This window comes from Geotrypetes seraphini, chromosome 8 (genome assembly GCF_902459505.1).
Source record: "Geotrypetes seraphini chromosome 8, aGeoSer1.1, whole genome shotgun sequence".
Taxonomy (NCBI): domain Eukaryota; kingdom Metazoa; phylum Chordata; class Amphibia; order Gymnophiona; family Dermophiidae; genus Geotrypetes; species Geotrypetes seraphini.
In genome coordinates this window covers 146,528,543-146,553,088 of record NC_047091.1, presented here as the reverse complement: position 1 = coordinate 146,553,088, position 24,546 = coordinate 146,528,543, and the positions used below count along the sequence as shown (strand labels likewise).

Sequence of the window (24,546 nt, the reverse complement as noted above, 5' to 3'; positions counted from 1 at the left end):
TGTTAAAAATGCATGCAGATTGTGAAAAATTGCAGGTGGACCTTAGGAAATTGGAAAACTGGGCATCCAAATGGCAGATAAAATTTAATGTGGACAAATGCAAAGTGATGCACATTGGGAAGAATAACCTGAATCACAGTTACCGGATGCTAGGATTAGTGCCCAAGAAAAGGATCTGGGTGTCATCGTAGACAATACGATGAGATCTTCCGCCCAATGTGCAGCGGCGGCCAAAAAAGCAAATAGGATGCTAGGAAGCTAGGAATTATTTAAAAAGGGATGGTTAAGAAGACTAAGAATGTTATAATGACCCTGTATCGTTCCATGGTGCGACCTTATCTGGAGTATTGTGTTCAGTTCTGGTCTCCTTATCTGAAGAAAGATATAGTGGCGCTAGAAAAGGTTCAAAGAAGAGCGACCAAGATGGTAAAGGGGATGGAACTTATCTCGTATGAGGAAAGACTAAAACAGTTAGGGTTCTTCAGCTTGGAAAAGAGACGGCTGAGGGGAGATATGATTGAAGTCTACAAAATCCTGAGTGGAGTGGAAAGGGTACAAGTGGATCGATTTTTCACTCTGTCAAAAATTACAAAGATTAGGGGACACTCGATGAAGTTACAGGGAAATACTTTTAAAACCAATTGGAGGAAATTTTTTTTCACTCAGAGATTAGTTGAGCTCTGGAATGCGTTGCCAGAGGATGTGGTAAGAGTAGATAGCGTAGCTAGTTTTAAGAAAGGTTTGGATATGTTCATGGAGGAAAAGTCCATAGTCTGTTATTGAGAAAGACACAGGGGAAAACACTACTTGCTCTGTATCAGTATGGAATATTGCTACTCCTTGGGTTTTGGCAGGTACTGGTGATCTGGATTGGCTTCTGTGAGAATGGGCTACTGGGCTTGATGGACCATTGGTCTGACCCAGTAAGGCTATTATGGTCTTAAACACTAGAGTTCCGCCATCGTAACTCCATCCCTATGTTACTTATATTTTTCTTTTAAAAAGACCCTAACTGGATCCAGTTCACAAACTAGAATAAATACAATTAAAGACAATTAGTAATCTCTAATTAGAAATGTCTTTAAAACATCCTACATAAAATGTCAATGTTTAAAAATATAACAAAAAGGGTATAAGTGCTTTTCCTTGTTTCTCCTCTAGTTCCCAAGTCTCCAGACTCTACCAACCCGGTGACCCGTCAAAAGTGCACAGGACATTGGCACCTCGACAATCCCGCCCCGACATTTGCATGCAGGACAAATGTACGCCGCCACTTTCAGGCCTTCCCCTTTGCACTCTGAGGGTGTGTGTGGAGGGGAACCCCCCCCCCCCATATACACACTTCACTTACAACTCCTCGTGCTGCTGCTGGGTGGGGTATGGGGCGGGGAACCCCCCACTACACTGAAAAGTCCCAAAGAGTGAAAATGGGAAGAAAGGGAGTTTTTTGTGTACTGGGGGATTTCCCCCAACCCCCCACCCAACGGGAGCATGAGGAGTTATAATTGTAGTGGGGGGGGTTCCCTCTCACCCCCCCCACTCAGAACGCAAATGGAAAGGCCTCAAACCAGCGGGTCGCAAATGTCGAGAAGGGATTGTCGGCACACCAATGTCCTGCGATCTTTCAATGGTGTACCACCAACCCACATTTAATATCAGATAAATGTCTTATGTTTCAATAATTTACTCTAATATTTTCATTAAAGAAATGTTTTTTGTGTGTATAAATCTTATTTATTTCTTTTTCAGCTCCAGTGACACTCTCCTGTTTTTAATGTGATCCTACATGCCCAGTTAACTACGTAGGTGCCAGCATCCACATAACTCTTTACTCCTTCTTCCCTCTGTCTCCTCTAATGTCCCTGGCCTGCCCACCTGATACTGTCCAGTTATGTGCTAGTCAGTGTCAGTGACAGGCACAAGTAATTTAAACAAGCGGGAGGCTCTTCTGTCCCAAAGTTTGAATATCAAACCCTCTTTTAGCAACTCTTTTAATTCATTTAATCTTGTAATAAATAATTATTTCTTGCTCTGCAGTGATGAAATGCAGAGTAGCATTGCTTATTTTCGAGTAGTCCTTTAACTCCATCGGTGTATGGCCAGCAATGGTTATGACCAAACATAAGCCCAGTCAACCAAAGACCTTTGTACCAAAATGATAACGCAGTTTGGAAATAGAGGGCACCTTTTATCAAGCTGCGCTAGAGTTTTCTTAGCATGAGCCGGCGTGGTAAATGCTCCGACGTTCATAGAATTCCTATGAGCACTTACCTCGCAGCTTCATAAAAAGAGGAGGTGGGGGGGGAGAGTATTGCCAGATAAATACAGTAAAACCTTGGTTTGCGAGCATATTTCATTCCGGAAGCATACTTATAATCCAAAGCACTCGTATATCCCCAAAGGAAATAATGGAAACTCGGACGATTCGTTCCACAGCCCAAAAACTTTAATACAAAATATTGTACTGTTGTGCATGCTTGTTTCACGCTTATATTGTGCTCAGTTGCAATGCTTGTGCTACGTTCAGCTGCGCTCAGCGATGCGACGCGCATATGTTGTGCGTGCTTGCGTCACGCTTATATTGCGCTCAGTTGCGATGCTTGTGCTGCGTTCAGCTGCGCTCAGCGATGCGATGCGCATATGTTGTGCGTGCTTGCGTCACGCTTATATTGCGCTTAGTTGCGATGCTTGTGCTGCGTTCAGCTGCGCTCAGCGATGCGACGCACATATGTTGTGCGTGCTTGCGTCACGCTTATATTGCGCTCAGTTGCGATGCTTGTGCTGCGTTCAGCTGCGCTCAGCGATGCGACGCGCATATGTTGTGCGTGCTTGCGTCACGCTTATATTGCACTCAGTTGCGATGCTTGTGCTGCGTTCAGCTGCGCTCAGCGATGCGACATGCATATGTTGTGCGTGCTTGCGTCACGCTTATATTGCGCTCAGTTATGATGCTTGTGCTGCGTTCAGCTACGCTCAGCGATGCAACACGCATATGTTGTGCGTGCTTGCGTCACACTTATATTGCGCTCAGTTGCGATGCTTGTGCTGCGTTCAGCTGCGCTCAGCGATGCGATGCGCATATGTTGTGCGTGCTTGCGTCACACTTATATTGCGCTCAGTTGCGATGCTTGTGCTGCGTTCAGCTGCGCTCAGCGCATATGTTGTGCGTGCGTGCATCACGCTTATATTGCGCTCAGTTGCGATGCTTATGCTGCGTTCAGCTCCACTCAACGATGCGACGCACGTATGCTGTGCGTACTTGTTCGTGGCGCGTGTCGAAGTGCTCGTATTGCAAGACAACGCTCGTTGATCAAGTTAAAATTTTATAAAACGCTTTACTCGTCTTGCAACACACTCGCGCACCAAGTTACTCGCAATCCAAGGTTTTACTGTATAGAAAATACTGAGAAACCCGCTTCTACTCCACTTCAGAGCTATGAAATTCTGCTGTTTGAAATGCTGCAGGGGAGCTTCACTGAGTAAGTAGTTTCGTTAAAAGTTCTCTGCTGCCACACAGACTTGAGATTTAGAGTGTGAATTACTAAGACTCATAATTGAGGGGGACAAGTTTTAGTTAATTAAGCTCTCAGTTTGAAACCGAGTGGCAAGCAGTGAGATGGGCAAAGAAAATGCTATACCCAGGAGGCTCTGAGGGGGGGGAGGGATAATCTATCATGATAAAAACAAGCATCCATTGTAAACTTGCTCTGCAATAAGCATGTTCTAATTTGCATAATGATGGCTATTTGCATAGAATGAAAATTTGCCAGACTGAGTATCAGGCAGAAATGCTTTCAAATGTGGCATCGTGGGGGATAGTCAGTCAAAATTGTTCATCTAAAAGTAAATCTTGGCTGCAGCCTCTCATAATTCCTCAGTAGTGAATTTTAAATTGTGCGTGAATCAAGTTGCAAAGCGTCGGACAGTAGTGGGAGGGATTTTGAGATGAAACTCTTTTTCCATGTGCCGCTGCTCTGTCAAACTGGGGATCATAATTTCAACTACTTTCCCCAGTTTATTACAAATATTTGCTCATTTTTATCCTACAATGTTTCCAGCCAAGTCTCTGTTGCAGGCTCTTATGGTTGCTTCCAGTAGCTTGGATCTAGACATTGCAGAAGTTATTTAATTTTTTAAATCTTTATTAATTTTCAAACTTTAACAGTGCCAAACAATTAATTTAAACATAAACACTGCAAATAAGACACTTTAAATACACAATTAATGCATAAAACAATCATTCCCCCCCCCCCCCATAATTAATAGATGAAGACATACTATGGAATTATAATATTATAATTAAGTAATTTTAGTAAACAAAAAACATTCCCTCCCCCCACCCATCTATCTGTATTTTCAACATAACTCTTTGGAGTCCTTTATACTAATATGAGCTAACAATTAGCACCTGCTAAATGCTAAGAAACCCATTTTATACCCATGGGGTTCTTAGCACTTAGCACACACAAATCCATTAGCACACAGTAGTAAAGTGACTTCTTTGTTGCTCTGTTTAGGAATTAAATTGTTGCACTCTCAGGCTGATGCATAACATATGGATCTGGAATGGTCAAGTTGACGTCTCATCTCACCCGACTAACCCCTTACCCAACCCCCATAATTACAAAGCCCCTCGCAGCACTTGCTTATCCAGCACATATATCCTCTGCAATAATGTCAACGATAAGTAAACCACAGACACTTTATTGATGGTAATAATCAGGCCGCAGCTTTGTCTATTGGTACAACCAAAAAGCAATGAACAATTGCTTCACCACCCGTGCTACAAACATTGCAATTTGACAAAAACTCAAAATTTTATTCCCCAGACCCTGCCATATCAGCAAGAGCCTAGGGGGTGGTATGATGGACTTCCATACCTCTATTCCATGCCACGTGCCTCAAGGCATATTCGCTCACTTGAGCTCGCTTCCCCTTAACCGCTTATCCCCTGATGAGCTTATGAGGGCGTAGGCATGGACCTCCATGCCCCCCTTTCAGGGTCACCTGACCCGCAGCATCTCCACTCAACTGCCCAAATACCGCTCATCATTCGTTGAACCAAAACCTTGTAGCTCGGGTTACCGCCACAGGCCTGTAATTTACAGCCCCCCCCCCAAAAAAAAAAAAACCCAAAGCTGTGACCCACGGGATCCCAAGGATATTAACCGATCCCGTCTACCTACCTAGCAGCTAATCATCCCACCCTAGGTGCTCTGTGAACCACCATCAGTGGGACTCCTCACACCCACGCCCCCAACACTAGCCAGTATTAACCCGTGGACAGTTCCTTGCCCAGACCTCAACCACAGGACCCCTGAGTCTCCAGAACTCCCGGGGCACAGAACAAACACCGATTGACCAAAGGCAGCACAAGAAGACCCTAAGCAACCACTGTCTATATGTAAGTGGCCAGCCCAGCACTCCGAGCATTGTCCACAGACCTGTGGCGCAACTAAACCACAGACTTGGAAGAGCTACCGCTTCAGGAAACCACGCAGCCAGAACAGCCCACTGCAACGGTTGTAAACAACACACCACACCACCTACCCTCAAGGCTCTCCCACTCAGCCTCAAACCCCGGGAAGCGCGCAAGCTACACATTAAACCATGACCTATAATAGTTGGCCCCTAACCCTACCATGACAGCAAAGGTCTGGGGGGGGGGGGGGTGGTGGCATGTCCCAACATGTCCCTTTAACCAGAGACACCAGAACCTGGGCATGGCTCTCTGCCGCCCCCCCCCCCCCCCGCTCATCACCTGATGAGCCCACCATAAACATCCTGATGACCCTCACAGCTCTACCTGCCACGAGAACTCTCTCCGGCTGGAAAAATGCCTAACCACCCACTGCACCAAAGAAAAGGAACGCAACAATCAATACTAACAGCTATCTAATTAGAGGGGTGAGGGCAGCAGCCACCCAGGAACATGGATGAACCCACTGCGACACAGAAGCGCCCCAAGCCACACTCAGCGATCGGAATGCAGAGGACGAAAAGAACGGCCCACGACCAGCCCTACCCTGCAAGGGACCCCCCCCCCCCCCGTCAATGAGTGCTACTGCGAATGACAGCATCCCACACCCAGCAGCAAGGGGACACCTCGACCTGAATACAGAGGCCCTGCCCGGGGACAACCAAGCCAACTGGCAAGCCATGACCGCCACAGCAATGCAGGGACCAACTGCAGCCGCACCCCAAACGACCCACTACCACCCAGCAGCTCCCGCTACGTCATAAACCACCGTGCCATCCAGCAGGAACAACATACAGAGCAGGAGCCACGAATCCCAGTAATGCTCCCCCTCCCAAGAACCACGGAGGAGCTCAACAACACTGCCTTAGTACACCTCCCTCAGCAACACCACACAGCGAAACAAGGGCCATCCAGGCCCACCCTAGAGGCCACTCACCTGCATGGCTGTAAAGCTACTCCAGTCCCACGGCAGGCCAGCCAACAGTAAGGGGGGGAAGGGTGCTGCCTCCTGTGGAGCCATTACAGCAGCCACGCAGCCCGCACCCGACTCCCGCAGGCCCTCACCCCCCAAAACCACCAAGATACTTCCAGACCACCTGGTCCAGCCCAAAGCCACTGCCGCAGAACATCCCCAGTTCTGCGGCATGCCATAGAATCAGGGGGAGGCCGCAGACCGGTGGTGCCTTGACAGCAACCACGCAGTCCGCTCCAGCCACCCTAAGGCCCCCCAGTACCACCAGGTTCCATTCCCCCAATGCACCGAGATACTGCAGGACCACCTGACCCTGCCCATCACCACCGCACAACAGCCCCAGTTCTGTGGCATACCATCAAACAGGGGGGGGGGGGGAGGTCCCGCTGACCGGTAGCACTCTGACAATAGCCACACAGCCTGCTCCAGCCACTAGCATACATCCCACACAGCCTGGTCCGATCCGAGAAAACCAGCAGAACCTAACGGTCTTGCCCCAAAGCCACATTTCACAGCCGCAGAACAGCCCCTAGTTCCGCGCTCTACTGGCAAAGGGCATGACATTGACCCGCGGCGCCATGACAGCAGCCACCTTGCCCCCTCCAGACCTGGACTGCAGAGGAAATGGTGCCCTCTGCAGCAACCACCCTGTCTCCCATCTGCATCCATCACTTGGTCGGTCGGACTCACTGATAGCCTCCGGCACTGAAATGCTCTGGGACCATCACTCGGCTCCAGTCTTGAAAATAAACAGAAGAAAACAGCAGCAACAAGCAAGCAGTGGACTGCCGGGACCCCTGTAGCAGACCCAGACTGCAAGCACCCACAGCCCTGCCCTACGCCACCTGCCATACCCTCCGTCCCTGTTGAGCCCAATCCATCTCCCATATCCCAGACAACACAGAGGCAGCAAGCGTGCTCCAGGGAAGCCAGCCTGTGAAGGTCTCCAGCAAAACCACCCCGGGGAATCCCCCCTTCTATGTGCAGAAACAGCCAGGGGGGGTAGGCCGCCCTGTTGGACAGAGCCGTACCACTAGCCACACCTACTGTGTCTTCCACCGAGGTCTCATAGCACCATACCCACACAGTGGGAACATGAGGCACCCGCTACGAGGCTTGCCCCAATAGCCGGCCATAATAAGACACCCACATTTCCCACCTATTACTCCCAAGCAACCATCCCTGCACTGTGGGAACTCGGGTCACCCGCTACAAGGCTCTCCCCAATAGTGTCCTGCAATAAACGCCTCCCGTTCCGGAGTATCCTGCCCCCTCCAGGGAACATCCTCAATGACTGCCCAAACTCCCAAGGATCCGGCTCCCCGAGCAATACCCACAACCCCCAGCAAACCCCAAGCCCCCCTTGCAGCCCTCATTGCCAAGGACCACCATGAAGGTAGTGTCCCCACCTAGCTGCGACGACCCACCGCTGGGGGCCATTCCCAACCAGACTACCTTAGCTCCACCAGGTTACCTGTATGTTCCAACGCACTGCGATATCCCTGCAAGGCCGCAGTCTGAACCCAGGGTCTGGAAAGTCCCGAGTTAGGCCCCGCAAAAGGCTGTGTGGCCACCAACAGGAGGCCGCCAGAAGTCCAAGACATCATATACCCCCATAAAGAAAGCCCCGATGGCCCGTCAAAGCCACCTCCCACTTACAGTGGCCAACCACCCCTTGTGCATTAGAGGAATCAGGTATAGGAGGGGCAGTACGACCCAGGACCCACCTTCTCCCGTCCGAGACAGCCATCCCAGTCCCATGCGCCGACGGTCTTCAAGATAGAAAGCCCGTGCACGACCCCCCCCCCCCTCCAATGAGAGAGGAAAATGGCCGGGAGCATCTGAGCACACTTGGGATAAGAACCCACGGCCTTCAGAGCATGGAAGGAGTTATAGGAAGTGATATGCCCAGGGGCCCAAGGTGCAGCACTGAGCTGCAATCCCACCATCTTGGGCTGAAGAGGCAGGAGCTCTGCCACTGACCCAAGAGTCGCCCCATTAACCACCAAGACAGAGCAAGTCACTGAATCCCCCAATGCCCCAGGTACATCAGACAGAGTTTGAGCCTGCCAGGATAGGGAAAAACACTTGAATACCTGAATGCACACCACCTAGGCCATAAGTGGTAGAGAAATACCAATAATATATAAGAATAGAATTTGGGATAAGGCTCCCCCAGATTCCTGCCCAGCTCAACCGCCCGATAACCTGCTCGAGAGCTGAGTGAAGAACCTGCACGGAAAGAGCCGCTCATAGCCAGAGCACTCAGCCAGCTTTTGGTAATATTATTAATTAATTTGTTATTGAAGCTGCTGAAGGGCCCCTTTCACATGGCGATTCCTCACCTCCACAGCGCCTCCCTTCTGCCGCGCAGCCTAATCAACCGCCGGCGAAACGCGCAATGTTACCACCCCCGTTCCCTTCAGCCCAGCAGAGGCCCCGCATAACAGCGCAATGGAAGCCGCTACCCTCCGCGCACGACGAGCAAGCCAGCTCCCCGGACCATGAGGCCTACCCGATGCACCAGCACCTCCTACTGTCCCGCGCACAGGCTAAACCCTCAGGTAATCCCAGCTCCACCAAATCTGGCCCGGTCCCATAAACAATCCCCAAAACCCAAAACCAACGCAGGAACACCTAAGCAACAGGTACAAACTTTACAAAGTTGCCTCTGAGGGACAGGGAAGCGCCCTGTTCCTCGGAATCATGAAACCTATAACCCCCACCCATCATGCCCTGCTTCCCCTCTTGCAGCCAATCTGTTCCAAGCCACTTGGGAGCGGAGTCCCTCCTTATCTACCTCTGACCTCCCCTCTCATAACCCAACTACCTCCCCCGTACACCTGCAAGCCATCTCAGCCTGGGCGACCAACTTGGACCATCCAGCCCATTGTTATAGCCGCCCGTCAAGACTAGCTCATGGGCTCTTTTATAAACTGCTGTAATTCAGCAGTTTACTCTATTCTCCCATACTCCTGATGCAGAAAGACTAACCCCCAGTGGCGTACCTAGGGTATGTGGCACCCGGGGCCCATCATTTTTTGACACCCCCCCCCCCCCATGTAAAATTTTTTTTTTTTTTTTGCAATAACCATGAAATGGAATAAATGGTCAGAATAGAAACGGCACCAAAAAAAAAAAAAAAAGAAACAGGCAGTGAAAATTTTCTTTTATTGAACCTCATTTATGTAACCATTATTCCAAACATAACATAACATAAATTATGTCGGAATTGTCATGACATCAGAAGTACATATGGAGTAGTTGCAGGTGATGCTTGGGACAGTTCTGATTATGTTAGTTTGGTTTTATGTGTTTTTTTAATAGAAGGGTTTTTATTTCTTTTTTTAAGGTTTTGTAGTTTGTGGTCGAGGTCAATAGGTTGTAGAGTTGGGGGTCAAGTGTTGCAGCTCGAATGGCTAGGAGGTTGTCGAACAGTTTTTTTCTTTTGACGTTTTTGGTTGGAGGGTGTGTGAATGGTGCGTGAGTTCTCCTATGTCTGTTTGAAGTGGATTGAATTATTTAGCTGAAGAAATTAGTTACCCCCCCATTCCACACACATTAATTCTCTTCCATTTTTGTTCCCATTATAAAAAAACACTGATAAGTTCCCAGGAAAAAAATACATTAAAATAAGAAGTGAAAACAAAGGCCCCTACAGATGAGAACATAACATAAGAATAGCCTAACTGGGTCACACCAATGGTCCATCATGCCCAGTAGCCCATTCTCATGGTAGCCAATAGTGCTGCCCGATTCAGAGAAAAATATTTCATTCGATTCGATTCACCCTGTTTTCGATTAGATTCACTGTTAATGACACCGCTTTTTAAGTTTAAACAAAGTATAACAATAAATTTCACAACAACAATAAATTTCACAAAGTACTTAAAAAAAAAAAATCACATTTTTCCATTAAAGCAGTTCTGGAGACATTTGCTTGAACAGTCTTTTTTCCCAGTCCATAAGCAAGCAATATGAAAAAGATTTCCTTAATTATCTACTCAAACATTTTTGCTATTTACTTTCATTGTACCTAGACTATTATTCAGTAGAAAAAATTGTTGCTGCTGAGTGCACCAATCCAGGGCAAGCAGACGCTTCCCCCATGTCTTAATAACAGACAATGGACTTTTCCTCCAGGAATTTGTCCAAACCTTTCTTAAAACCAGCTACGCTATCTACTTTTAACATAACTTCTGGCCACTTCATTTTTAAGCTTAGATCTTTCCTTCCAAACAGAGACCTTGCTAGATGTCAAATACAGCACAAGGTAACTTCACATGGACTTAACTGTGCAGGAAATGAATCTCCTCATACACCCACCATATAGTGCAAAAATGTGCAAAGGTCTGTTTTTTTCTTTCGATCACTACATAGCCTAATGCCACACAAGCAGCGCTGTTACAAACATATTCTGAAGGTCAATGCTAAGGTTGACAAAGTTTCCTTCCTTGGACCAGAAGGAGATACTGACAAACCACTGGAAGAGATTCTAAAACAACTACCCAGAAATAACACCCAAAGACCCACTCAGTGTGTGAACCAGTTGAGTGGAGTGGACTAACTGGGGGTGGAAATGGGCCCAGAGTTTGCTCAGCAGAATTTCCCAGACTACCTCTTCCTCTCAACACACTGACATGCTACCACCACCACCAACACTAGGAACACCTCACCGAGTATGCCAGCAATGCTTATAAACTTTATAAAACACATTATTATATTTTCTTATAAAGCATATATTTTAACTGAACTCAGCCTTGCCATTCACAAAAATAGAAAAGTTCCCATTTCAAGCTGTCTCATGTACACTTTTCAAATCTAACATATTGTAATCACAAAACAGAAAATAAAATTATTTTTTCTACCTTTTGTTCTCTGATCAATATTCAAATCTTGTTGGTCCCAGGCTCTTGTTGTCTTGCTTGCCAGGGTCTCCTTTCTCCGTGCTAACCATCCGTCTGCCATCTCTGTTCTCCCCTTCCGTTTCCCTTCCCTCTCCCGGAGATCTGGCATCTTTCCTTTTTTTTGTCTCCATCCACAGATTCACCTTTTCTCAACTCCCCACCACCCCAGGATCCACCATCTCTCCCTTTCTGTTCCCAACTATCCTCCTATCCAGTATCTCTATCCCCCCTCCACACCATCCCCTGTTTCCAAGTTCTCTCCCTTTCTGTTCCTTCCCTCCCTAAATCCCATTATGCACCATCTCTCTCCCACTCCTCTGTTTTTAGACCCATTATTTCTAACCCCCAAAGTCTGGCATATGCACGTATCTTTGAACCCCCCCTTCCCTCTCTCCCTCTGTGTACTTTTACACCAGGACCCCCCTCCCCCGAAGGTCTGTCCCCCCTCAGAAGGGCTACACCCCACCCCTGAAGACCTGCACCCCCCGAAGGACTTTACCTCCCACCCGAAGGTCTGTCCCCCTCTGAACGCCTAAACCCCACCCCTGAAGGCCTGCACCCTCCCCGAAGGATTGTACCCCACACCCGAAGGCCTGCACCCCCCCGAAGGCCTGTCCCCCCACTTGAAGGCCTGCCTGCCTGTCCCCCCCAAAGGCCTGCACCCCCTTGAAGGCCTGTCCCACCCCCTTGTAGGCCTGTCCCCCCCTTGAAGGCCTGCCTGCTTGTCCCCCCTTGAAGGCCTGTCCCCCCCCTTGAAGGCCTGCACCCCCCCTTGAAGGATGGCACCCCCCCAAAGGCCTGCACCCCCTTGAAGGCCTGTCCCACCCCCTTGTAGGCCTGTCCCCCCCTTGAAGGCCTGCCTGCCTGTCCCCCCCTTGAAGGCCTGCACCCCCTTGAAGGTCTGCACCCCCCCCGAAGGCCTGCACCCCCCCGAAGGCCTGTCCCCCCACTTGAAGGCCTGCCTGCCTGTCCCCCCCTTGAAGGCCTGCACCCCCTTGAAGGTCGGCACCCCCCCTGAAGGCATGCACCCCCCCTGAAGGCCTGTCCCCCCTTGAAGGTCTGCACCCCCCCCCGAAGACCTGCACCCCCCCTTGAAGGCCTGCCTGCCTGCCTGTCACCCCCCTCCCCCTGAAAGTCTGCCTGCCCGCCCGCCCCACCCTGAAGGCCTGATGCCCCGACCCACCCCGAAGGACCATTCGCCCCCCTGGCCTCCCCGCACTACCTATGAAGCAGCCGCAGCAAGATCGCGACGTCAGCTATCTTTGCGCTGCTTAGGAGCTGCTTCCTGCGCCGGGCTACCTTAAGCTACTGCCCCCCCCCACGCCCGAAGGACCGCTCGCCCCACTGACCTTCCAGCACACCTATGAAGCAGCCCGCAGCAGGATCAAGACGTCAGCAATCCCTCAGCTGCTTGGGCGCTGCTTCCTGCGCCGCGGTCCCGCCCCCTCCTCTGACGTCAGAGGAGGGACGGGACCGCGGCGCAGGAAGCAGCGCCCAAGCAGCTGAGGGATTGCTGACGTCTTGATCCTGCTGCGGGCTGCTTCATAGGTGTGCTGGAAGGTCAGTGGGGCGAGCGGTCCTTCGGGCGTGGGGGGGGACTGAGCGGCAAGGCCGGGAACACCCCCTCAGGGCTGGTACCCGGGGCGGCCCGCCCCCCCCCCCCCCCCCCTAGGTACGCCGCTGCTAACCCCTTCTTTTACTAAGGTGCGCTAACCGATTAGCGCACGCTAAACACTAACGCATTAGCATTTAGTGGGCGCTAATTCGATTAGCAGGTGCTAATTGGTTAGCGCACCTTAGTAAAAGAGGGCCTAACTGCACAGAAAGATCTTGAATAAACCCTAAACCCACTATGTTAAACTAAAGGATGGTGCAATGGGCATACAAGATGCATACAAAATACTTGATGAAGAAATTGCTCCCAAAGTCGGTGGGGGTGGGTGGGAGGTAGTAAAGGAATACCATAGTCTCTTCATGGCGAACATCAAAAATAGAAACATCACAGGTTGTCAACTGCTATATTTGGATAACCAGACTAGAATGAACAATTTGAGGTTTCTTAAGCTCCCCAAATCTTTCTTTATATCTTTCTTAATGGGGAAGAATTAACTTTAAGCAATATTGGGAATTACATCTGAGGTCATGCCTCCCATAACACAAGACAAGTTTAGATCTTACTTTTTGGAAAATTCTCTAGAGGTGGTAATGGAGCGCACCACAATCCTTGTGACTTTTGCTCTAGAACCTGACAGAAATAATGCATTACATGAGAACATAAGATGTGCCGCTGCTTGGTCAGACCAGTGGTCCATCGTACCCAGCAGTCCGCTCATGCGGCAGCCCTTAGGTCTAAGACCAGTGCCCTATTTAATTCTAGCCTTACTTGAGTATGTTCTGTTCCAGTAGGAACTTATCCAACCTTGTCTTGAAACCCTGAAGGGTGCTTTCCCCTATAACAGCCTCCGGAAGAGCATTCCAGATTTCTACCACTCTCTGGGTGAAGAAGAACTTCCTTACATTTGTACGGAATCTTTTCCTTTCTAACTTTTACAAAGCTGCGGTAGAGTTTTCTACCGCAGGCCACCGAGGAAAATGCTCCGACACTCATTTGAGCCAAAGACTGGGCACAGGAGCGCAAGTAGTGTATATTGGAGGTCATCCAGGCCTGGGGTTTGGCATTTACCTCACCGACCCACAGTAGAAACTTCTACTGCAGTCTTATAAAAGCCAGCATACATTTGCATTTCTACCATAATAATGCAAAGGTTTAGGGTTCTAAAATGCACATTTTCCTGATAATCTTTTCAGAGACACTCAGAAAAAGAGGAAGGACTTCTTGGCGCTAAAACCTAGCATTCCTACCCTAGGAGCTAATTTTTTCTTTAAAATTTCCTGTAGATATGTTGTGTCTTTAAATGGGGTTAGTAGTAATTTCTTTGACCCTAAGAAACTGCCTCAATAGGAGGAGCGAGGGTGTCTAGAACAGAGGAGAGAACGGTGTTCTAGGAGAAGACATCTTCACTGAAAGACTTGTACAGTGTTCCCCCGCAAATTCGCAGTTTGCGAATTGCGGACTCATTCATTCGCGGTCTGCTCCGACCACCTCTTCCTGTAGTAAAGTCGGGCTACACCAATCAGGATCTGCCTGTCAAAGCAGCTCCTGATTGGTGTAGCCCGACTTTACTAAAGGAAGAGGCAGCCGGAGCAGACCGCAAGTAATTTTTCTTCACCCGCCGGTGCATTAGCTGCCCTCTCCTGTCTCCCCTGCCTTCTGACAGGCAAAAAACCCCACACTTACAGTTTTTCAAAATTCGCAGGGGTTCCTAGAACGGAACCCCTGCAAATTTCAGGGGAGTACTGTATAGTATAGTAGTTGAAGGGAGGGATGAGACAGTGGTGGAGAGGGTGCCAGGATCAATAGCCTGAATGTTCCTAAATGTATTGGTAGTGATTGTCCTGGTCTGGGAGGGAGGGTGATGGATTGTGAATGTTATAAGATGATGGTCAAAGTAGGGAAGAGTTGAGGTGCAGTTGAGGTGGTAGAGCAGTTGGAGGAGAAGACAAGGTCAAGCCTGTGGCCATCCTGGTGCATAAGGGTGGTGGAGCATAGCTGGAGATTGAATGAAGATGTTAGAGTGAGAAACCTGAAAGTGATGGAGTCGTTGGGGTTGTCAACATGAAGGCTGAAGTCACCAAAGATGAGGGAAGGAGATGAGGGTTTGAGAAAGAAAGAGAGCCAGGAGTCAAAGTCAGTGAGGAAGGAAAAAAGGGACTTATCAGGGGGTCAGTAAATGAGCTATTCAGAGAGGAAGATGAGCAAATAGACAGAAGGAGTGGACTTTAAAGGAGGGAGAGCAGCGAGATTGAGGTGGAGGGTGATAGTAACAGCGCAACACCACCCCTGTGGCCGGCTGGGTGAGGTGTATGGGAGAAGAGGTAGCCTCCATGACACAGTGTAGCAAATGAAGCAGTGTCTTCAGGGCAGAAAGCAATGGAAATATAATCCGGATGTTTTAATCCATCCTCCTTTTTATGGAGCCATATGGTAATCCTATTTAAAACCATACAGCCCATTATGGTCCACACAAAAGGCACTTTGGCTAGGGCCTACTGGCAGGAGAGGCCCACATGCTCCTTCGCATTATTGTAGGGGTGGTTTCTGAGGCTGGTGATGTCAGGGGCAGGGCTTAGCCTACCTTTTGCAAGGCACAGTTCCGGTTTAGAAGCAGAAGCCCCCCTGGAGGGGTATCGAGGATTAGATGTTGCAAAACCCCTCCTTACCCAGCTAGACTCAGCAGAGAAACATCATGTGATGTCCTTCGGAGAGGGTGTGGTTAGGGATCCACCTTGGGGAGGACCTTAGCGACCTTGAAGGTGTGTAGAGGGAGATCCTTTTGTTCAAGTATTCTAGGCCATTTCCTGTGGGGGCCTTGAAGATCAGAAATACATGGAGGAACAAAACTTAGATTTAAGAGCAACCTAAAAAGTCTCCTTTTCAAGGACGCCTTCACCTTATAATGTGCCAATTAGAAACATTCCTTCACTATATTCTCCCTGCTGTTATCCAGACTCTTAACAATTTGTGTTTATCTTATATGTTCCCTTTCCTATAAAGATTATATTTCTACCCCCCTTTTTCTTCAGTTCCAGTTTGTCTGTTTAATATCGCACCCTGTAAATATGTCCTTTTGATTTTTAATAATTGGTATTTGGTTTTAGTAACTCAGTAAAATTGTGATAAGCGAATGAATCAATTTTTTTATAAAACTTGAAACTTGAACTTGACAGTATGTATTGTCCTGGTAGCCAGTAACATTTCTGCAAAAATGATATAATAATAATAGTTTATTTTTATATACCGCCAAACCATCAGTTTGAGGCGGTTTACAATAAGAAGAAAGCTGGATATAAAGCGATTTACAGTAATAGCCAAATGGCTTCTCTGAGAAATATAAATTACAATTAATTCAAAATCAGAATTAAAATTAATTAATTTATCTCAAGCAGTTCTAAATATGAAAGAGTACAATAAATAAGAATCATGGTCATATATATCATACAAGATTAAAAAAAATTCTGTAAAGTTATAAATTTTTCAAACAAGTAAGATAATCTTGTTGCCGAATTCTGAATCAATTGGAGCTGGTGCAGACCCTTTGTGGTCAGGCCAGTGTAGCGTGTATGACAATAATCCAGTCTTAATGTTATCAGGGTATGCACAACTGAGACAAGATTTGCCTTCCCAGTGTAAGGAGAGAGGCTGCGTAGTTGTCGCAAATGATAAAAGCAGCTCTTGAAGGTCCCTTGGATTTAGGGGATCAGAGTAAGTGTTGAATCTAGTTTAACACTGAAAAAAAACCTTACCATTCAGCCTGTGTAGCACATCCTCAAAGATGCCTTTGAAGATACAGTATCATGAATCAGAAACAAAAAAAAAAATATGATCACGTTAGTCCTTTTTATACCAAACTGCATTGGCTGCCTTTTGGGGCTAGAGCAGTGGTCTCAAACTCGCGGCCCGGGGGCGACATGCGGCTCGCCAGGTACTATTTTGAGGCCCTTGGTATGTTTATTATAATCACAAAAGTAAAATAAAAGTTTCTTGATCATATGTCTCTTTAGCTATAAATGACAATATTATTATTGGAGACTTGGCCAAAAGGAAAGATTTATAAACTATGAAGAGTTTTACCTCATGCAAAATTGTCATTTCTTTAATAAGACATAAACTATTTTTTCTGCGGCCCTCCAAGTACCTACAAATCCAAAAAGTGGCCCTGCAAAGGGTTTGAGTTTGAGACCACTGGGCTAGAGTGTTTTTCAAGTTTGGGTGCATCTGTTATAAGGCGCTTTTCAGATTACTGCCCTCATATCTGACTTCTATTTGAAACTTTCTTATTCAACAAAAGGTACTAGAAATTCAGGTGGATTTATCTTCCCTACCCCAAGGGCCTGTCGTTATAAGACTTTTTTAGACAGGACTTTGGAGTATCAGGCCGGGAAGATGAACTCCTGGTTAAGTCCGATGATCGCTCAATCTTATTCTTACCTCACATTCAGGAAAACATTACAAATCTATTTATTTGACAAACAAGAATGCTGATTTTGATATGTCTAATGAGGTTTTATGGTTCTTAAAGTATGTTTTAAACTTCTAATAATGTTGTAATCATTTTTACTGTGTAACATTAGATTGATGTACGCAGTTAGCGCGTTTTGAAATTGTATCATGTGCTGAAATGTCTCAGTTTTTTTCCTGTTGTGAACCGCCTAGAACTATTGGTAGGGCGGTATATAAGAAAATAAATTATTATTATTATTATATGATCTGTTGCTTCATAGACATTAGAGAAAGAAAGGCAAAATCTATTTATGGTCTCTTTGTTTTCATAACAGTTTACACTTCTCCCTCCAGATTCGCTGTGGTAGGGGAGTAACAGAACCGCAAATACAGAAAAACCGCAAATAACTTTTTCATATATTATTCGCTGTTTTCTATTAAAAACCATCGTGAAATAATTGTGTTATAATATGTATAATCATTACATTTGTATTATGCATCTTTCGATCTTGTTGTATGCTTTTTGCTTTATCACAAAACCAATAAAATTTTTGAATTGAAAAAAAACCCCATCGTGAATATGGTGAAACCGTAAATAACATGGTGGGAGACCTTGCCTGTTCCTGAAGGAGAGGCAAAACACGGTGAAGAAAGTGCTGGGAATCAGCGATTTTCTCTGTAAACGCTTGGAATCAGCGATTTCTCTACACAAGCTGATGTAATTTGGGGGGAGGAGCCAGCAAGCTAAAAACCGTGAATAATCGAAACCGTGATTGCTGAAACCGTGAATACATTACATTACATTACATTACATTAGTGATTTCTATTCCGCTTGTGCCTTGCGGTTCTAAGCGGATTACAAGTTAGAAGACTGGACATTTCCAGTAGCATTGCAGTACATGTAATCAAGAATGCGTTAAGTTACAATTGTTATTCTGGACTTTTCCAGGATAAATTGGAAGCAGATAGTAGATAGTGATAGGTTGTGATAGGTTGTTTAGACGAATAGAGATAATATTGTCCGGATTCTGTTGTTTAGACGAATAGATATAATACTGTCCGGATTCGAGGTGTTGCTGGTGGTGGTGTTAGGGTAGTCATGAGAGCATGAGAGAATACGGAGGGAGAAGTGTATTGAGGTACAAAGAGTATGACGGTCGGGGCTGCATTTGTAAAGGAAGTGCACTACGAATACCTACAACAGCCCCACAGTTCATTTTTTGCTTTTGGTCCATAATATCCTTAATTACAGTGGCAGATATTCTACTTCTTGAAATATCAGGTTTCGCAATGGCTTCCAATTAAAGCAAGGATTCTTTTTAAAATGGGTTGCATTTGGAAGGGGTAAATGGGCGGGGGGGGGGAACTTGTTAATGATAAGCTGTATAATCTGATGTCTTTTTTGTATTGTTTAGAAAATGTTTACTGGATAAGTAACTTAACCTCCAAAACTCATAAGTGGATAAATGAAAAAGCCTCAGCCCCCCCACTCCACTGCTATAGTACCTTGTTACTGCGGGAAGAAATTACGTGGTGCAATCATCACTGGCTAGTTCATTCGTTTATGAATGCTTTTGGGTATGTTTAAATAAATAATTTATTAAATAGTTTATTTAAGTGATAGTAAGAAGTACTTAGATTCAGTGTACTTATTTTATGCCAGCTGAACCCTGGGAACATGACCCAAACTTATAAATAATTGCTACCCAATCTTAAAATCAAATATCTTACCAGGTCGCCTGTGTCATCCGACTCTGCCTATTTTTGCAAAAGAGCAAGATGGCGTCAGCATGTACACCGGCGTTTATATAGTGTCCTCCCATTGAAACCAATAACTCCTCCCCCTAGGCCCTATTGGTCAGAATCAGTCAAAACAATGAAGCCCTATTGGTCAGAATCTATCAAAACAATGAAGCCCACTCCAACTCACAATTAAGTCCGTAAGGTTCAACTGTATTAAGAAAAAAGATGTTTCTCTGCTCACGTTCATTCAACTTGATTAAATCTTTCCCACCATCCCTCCTCACAACCTTTTCGATGACACGCCATCTCATGTCCTCAACTCTGTGATTATGAACTGACCAGTGTTCAACCAAAGGGGATTTTTCGACCTTATTCAAAATCCGAGATTTGTGTTCGGTCAATCTAACCTGTATTGGCCTTGAAGTGCATCCCACGTATATTAAATCGCACGGACAAATAATCGTGTATATAACATCATTGGTGTTACAGTCAGTGTCACTCAAAGATTCCAAAGATATGTCTCTCCCTGGGACTTCCCACGACCTCCCCTCAATCGTGAAATGGCATCATTGACATCTCTCACAACCTACATGTTGACCCCCAATCTTTCTTTTCCTACATCCATATTTTTGGAAGTTACATTCTATAACAGAGGTGTCCAACCACAGTCCTTGAAAGCTGCAACCTTGTTGGGGGGTTTGATTTCCACATGGATATGCATAAGATTTGTTCTCTTAGGCTTCTTCAACTGGTGTCATGCTTGTAGGCCTACCTACCCAGATGCAGTAAGAACCGGAAACTGCAAAATGAATGCATAAGATCTGTTTGCAAACAATGGAAGCAGTATATGCAAAGCAATCTCATGCATATTCATTGCAGAAACCTTAACACCCTAATTGGGATGTGGCCCTCAAGGACTGTGATTGCCCACACCTGTTCTATAATCTATTACACAGTTTTATGCTTAGCATGCAAAATTTGCAGGTTATAAAATACCTACAGTTAGGCATTTAAGTTAATTAACAAATTAGGTGCTAATTAGCACTAACAGGGAAGAGGTGGGTAGGCGGAAAGGAGGAGAGGTGCCAGTGCCAGTGCCCCTGCCAAGATGGCGCCTTGGGCAGTCTGTCCCCACCCCTTGCTACGCCATTGGATCTTTCTATGAAGTAATACCAGGAAAACACATAGAAACATAAAAACATGATGGCAGATAAAGGCCAAATGGTCTATCCAGTCTGCCCATCCTCAGTAACCATTATCCCTTCCTCTCTATAAGAGATCCCACGTGCCTATCCCAAGCTTTCATGAATTCATACACAGTCTCTGTCTCCACCACCTCTTCCAAGAGACTGTTCCACATATCTACCATCTTTTATGAAAAAAAAAAAAAGTATTTCCTTAGATTACTCCTGAGCCTGTCACTTCTTAACTTCATCCTATGCCCTCTCATTCCAGAGCTTCCTTTCAAATGAAAGAGGCTTGATTTATACGCAGTTACACCACATAGGTATCTAAACGTCTCACAAAAAAATATCGTAAATAATAACAAAATTCAATAAAGGACTAGAAAGCACAATGTTACTAGCCAATGGTGGGATTACCACAGAGACACATTTGTTACTAACTGTGGATAAAAAGCTTCAAATTATTATGTTACAGCAGCAATTAACACTGATTTCAAGCTGCCTATTTGCTTGTCATTGGCATAAAAAACTTCACACACAAAAATATTTGTCTCACACAGGGCCAAACAAATGTAACAAAAGTGTCTCTCTCTGGTAATCTCACCGCTGGCTAGTAGCATTGTGCTTTCTAGTCCTTTATTTAAACATCTCAAATCATATCTCTTCTTTCCCATCTTTCTTCCAAAGTATACATATTGAGATCTTTATGTCTATTCCTATTCGCCTTATGACGAAGACCATGCACCATTTTAGTAGCCTTCCTCTGGACCGACTGCATCCTTTTTATATTTTTTTGAAGGTGCGGCCTCCAGAATCGTACACAATATTCTAAATGAGGTCTCAACAAAGTCTTATACAGGGGCATCAATACCTCCTTTTTCATACTGGCCATAACTCTTCCTATGCACCATAGCATCCTTCTAGCTTTCGCCATCACCTTTTCAACCTGTTTGGCCACCTTAAGATCATCACATACAATCCCACCCAAGTCCCGCTCTTCTGTCATGTGTGTTGTTGAAGTACAGCCTTATAAAATTAGTGCAACAGAAGTTATACTGCATATCTCTTCCAAAATATTTTATGCAGTTGTCTTGCTAAGCACATCCCTGTTGGGCCACATGGAAGTACAGAGAAAGCAATAACAAAATTTTGGGAGTTTTCCTTTCATTTTAGCTTAGAAATGACATGGAAAAAGTTGTCGACATTTCCAATGTAATTTTCAAACCAATGCATTTCCTTACTGAATTCTGTCATCCTTTTTGATTTCTAAAACCATCTCCATTGGTTGGCGACTCAAATCATCCACACACAGTTACTTCAGGACATAAGAAAGCTACTCCAAAAGGGAGGAAGCTACTAATAACTTGTACACCCCCCCAACTGTAAAGGTATTAGTATATGTCTATCACTCTATGTTTTGCTGTACTATTGTGCCATGTCATGTCATACTAGTTAACCATGCTTGTAATACTGTTTGCCATGCTATGCTCACCTATTTTGACTCAGATGTGATTTCACAGAGGAGACAACAACATGTGTTCTTTATTTATTTCTAATATTCACTAATAGACATAGACATAGAATATGACGGCAGAAAAGGGCCGGCGGCTCAACAAGTCTGCCCAATCAAGATCCCTCCCACCCTCTAGAAACTATCCTCTATTATACCTCTGTAGCGACCCCATCTGCGCTTCGAGGTAATAGAGGGCTGCTTAATAAGTTCCATACAATTGTTAAGACTCCTAACGCAGGCAGTGTAGGCCAAAATATGTACCGGTACATGTTGAGTCTCTATTGGAAGCAATACTTTAGAACTCAAGAGGTTGCCTTCGCTGTGCTTTGTGCTTCTCCGGTGTGAGAAGGCAATTTCTCCTGTGTCACTTCACTGCCGTTCCATGCCTACCATGCTGTTTTGTCATGCTACGCTTGCCTTACTATTTTGCCATGTCATGTCATACTAGGTTAGTCATGCACTCGTACTATGCTCACCATGCTATGTCTCACCATGCCATGCTTTGTCATATTATGTTGTACCATGATTTGTTAGCTATGTTTTTACCATGCTGTCACTTCGTATACATACGCTTTATTATGTATGTAAACTTGTAATCCATTCTTCTGGGAGGACGAGAGATAAAACCAAATAAATAAATAAATAAGCAATGGTATTACTCTACTTGTAGGTTTAATGTTTTGCTTTTGATCTGCATTCTATAGGCACATTGCATAAAATATAACAAAATTTTATCAAGTTGCAATTAAAGCATTCAATAAAAGGATGAACAAATCAAAAGCACTTCAGGATACAGTACTAAGAATGCCTTCTATTTGCCATTGTGTTTATTGTCTGCTATTTGGTGATTACTTCAACCATAAAGTTGAATCATTTTAACTCTATTTTCCAGGAAAACATACAACAGGAATACAATTAATATATGCCAATATGTCTGTTCATCTCTCTTTTATATTAGTTGTTTTCATCTTTACCTGTGGAAAATAGATATTGGAAGCCATCTTCTAGAATACAGATTTGCAAGATCTTCAATTCTAGCAAGACTAGCAAGGACTGGAGACGTTATAAATCCTTTCCAATTACTTAAGAGGTCATCATGGTTTACCATAGACAGTTGCTTGGTTTTATCACTTCAGAGATCTTGATTATTTTAAGCCACCTGGGGTTCTAAAAAAAAAAAGGTCATTTCTAAACTTAGGAATGTAATGCAGTGTATTAGCTACAATGTGTGTAATGATTCTCGGTCTGAGAAATGCTTGCTTTTAGCATTGAACAAGAGAGATGGTCACAGGTCAAGGCACCGTTATATAAAAATGCCACCTCCTGAGTAGCGGCGCTTTACAGCAGAACCTGGAAATTAATTCTGGTATGAGAGCAACTCCACCAAGGATTTATTGAACTCTTACATGTGGAGCTTAACAGTCTCAAGCCACCTCAGTCTCATCCAGATGTTCAGTTTATAGGGTTCCATCATTAGGCCAACTGAGTTTCGCATTTGAGTACAAAAGAGAGCAATCAGCCGAAAACCTTAACACCATCTGGAAAGGAGACTGTCTTCTTCTAAACCAGATGGGAACAGTTCACACTGCTACCTCTAAATTTCAGAGGTTCACACATTGGCACGTAATCTGCTCAGGGTAGGGCGAACAATATGGAAAAATTCAGCACGTGTAAGAGAGCTTTCCTATGTCTCTTAAGAGAAGCAAGTTACAGAGAACAAACAATCAAAGAGAGGATAAATATGCGCCTGCTGGGGTTATAGAAGTGTAAAAATCAAAATAGTTGCCATATTTGTGATGTAATTGTTTGAGTTTGAAGGCCTTAAGTGGGTCAAAGATAAAGAAATTTCTCTGAGACAAGGTTATCCATGGATGTATTCATCACAGGTGAGGTCAATGAAAAAAACCAAGGGTGGGGGGGGGGGTTGACTATATCAGATTAATCGTTTTATCTAAGGATGCTTTCGAAAACTAAACCTTGAACCAGGGTCTTTATCTATTTTAATATGATTTGCAGCACTTGTTTTCCACAATCTATTTTAACCCTCATTGTTACTTTTTCTCCTTCAAAATTGTAGTTCTACCTTCTTCCATTATGTCATATTTTTCTATGTCTGCGTTTGTCTTAGTTAGTATTTTAAACAATTTTGTCTCCGCTATTTTAAAATATGTACACCACTTAGAAATTTTTTTATTAAGCGCTTGTATCAAATTTTAAATAAAATTTCCCCCTACTTCATATTATTTTTTATTCCCTTGGAGGGAACTTTCCGAGCTTTTGGTCCATGGATAGTGCTGAAACCTGGACCTTAGGTCTTCTGTCTGTCCATTGTTACATATGCACATTGTGAATGGGCAAATATGGTGATTGCAATAGGTATGTTGCCTTTCTTCTGAATTGTTCCAAAAATAGGTTCAAGAATCTTAAGTGTTGCTCCAAGCTAAAGGAAATTTTTACCACAAAGGGGTGAATTTCCAAGGAAACAAATCCAGAGAAAAAGAAAAAATAAACAGTGAACAGTTAAAATGAAGCAGACTGAGCCATGAAGCAGACTGAGCCAGACATACATCAACATATCCTTTTTTTTTAATTTAAGCAATTTTATTAAATTTGCACAGAATACAGTACAGGATATGGGGAAAAAAAACCCAACAACATGCCATATATTTCATATAACTTGAAATTC

The 24,546-nt window shown here is 45.1% G+C and overlaps 1 long non-coding RNA gene across 1 annotated transcript in view; it reads left to right on the top strand.

The window, feature by feature from the left end:
- Window positions 1-24,066, top strand: part of LOC117366232 — a 35,420-nt gene extending 11,354 nt beyond the window's left edge. Inside the window, exons 2-4 of the long non-coding RNA XR_004540514.1 lie at window positions 1,750-1,802; window positions 18,836-18,998; window positions 22,819-24,066. This is a non-coding gene — a long non-coding RNA (uncharacterized LOC117366232). The remainder of the gene's footprint in view (window positions 1-1,749; window positions 1,803-18,835; window positions 18,999-22,818) is intronic.
- Window positions 24,067-24,546: the final 480 nt, after the last annotated feature.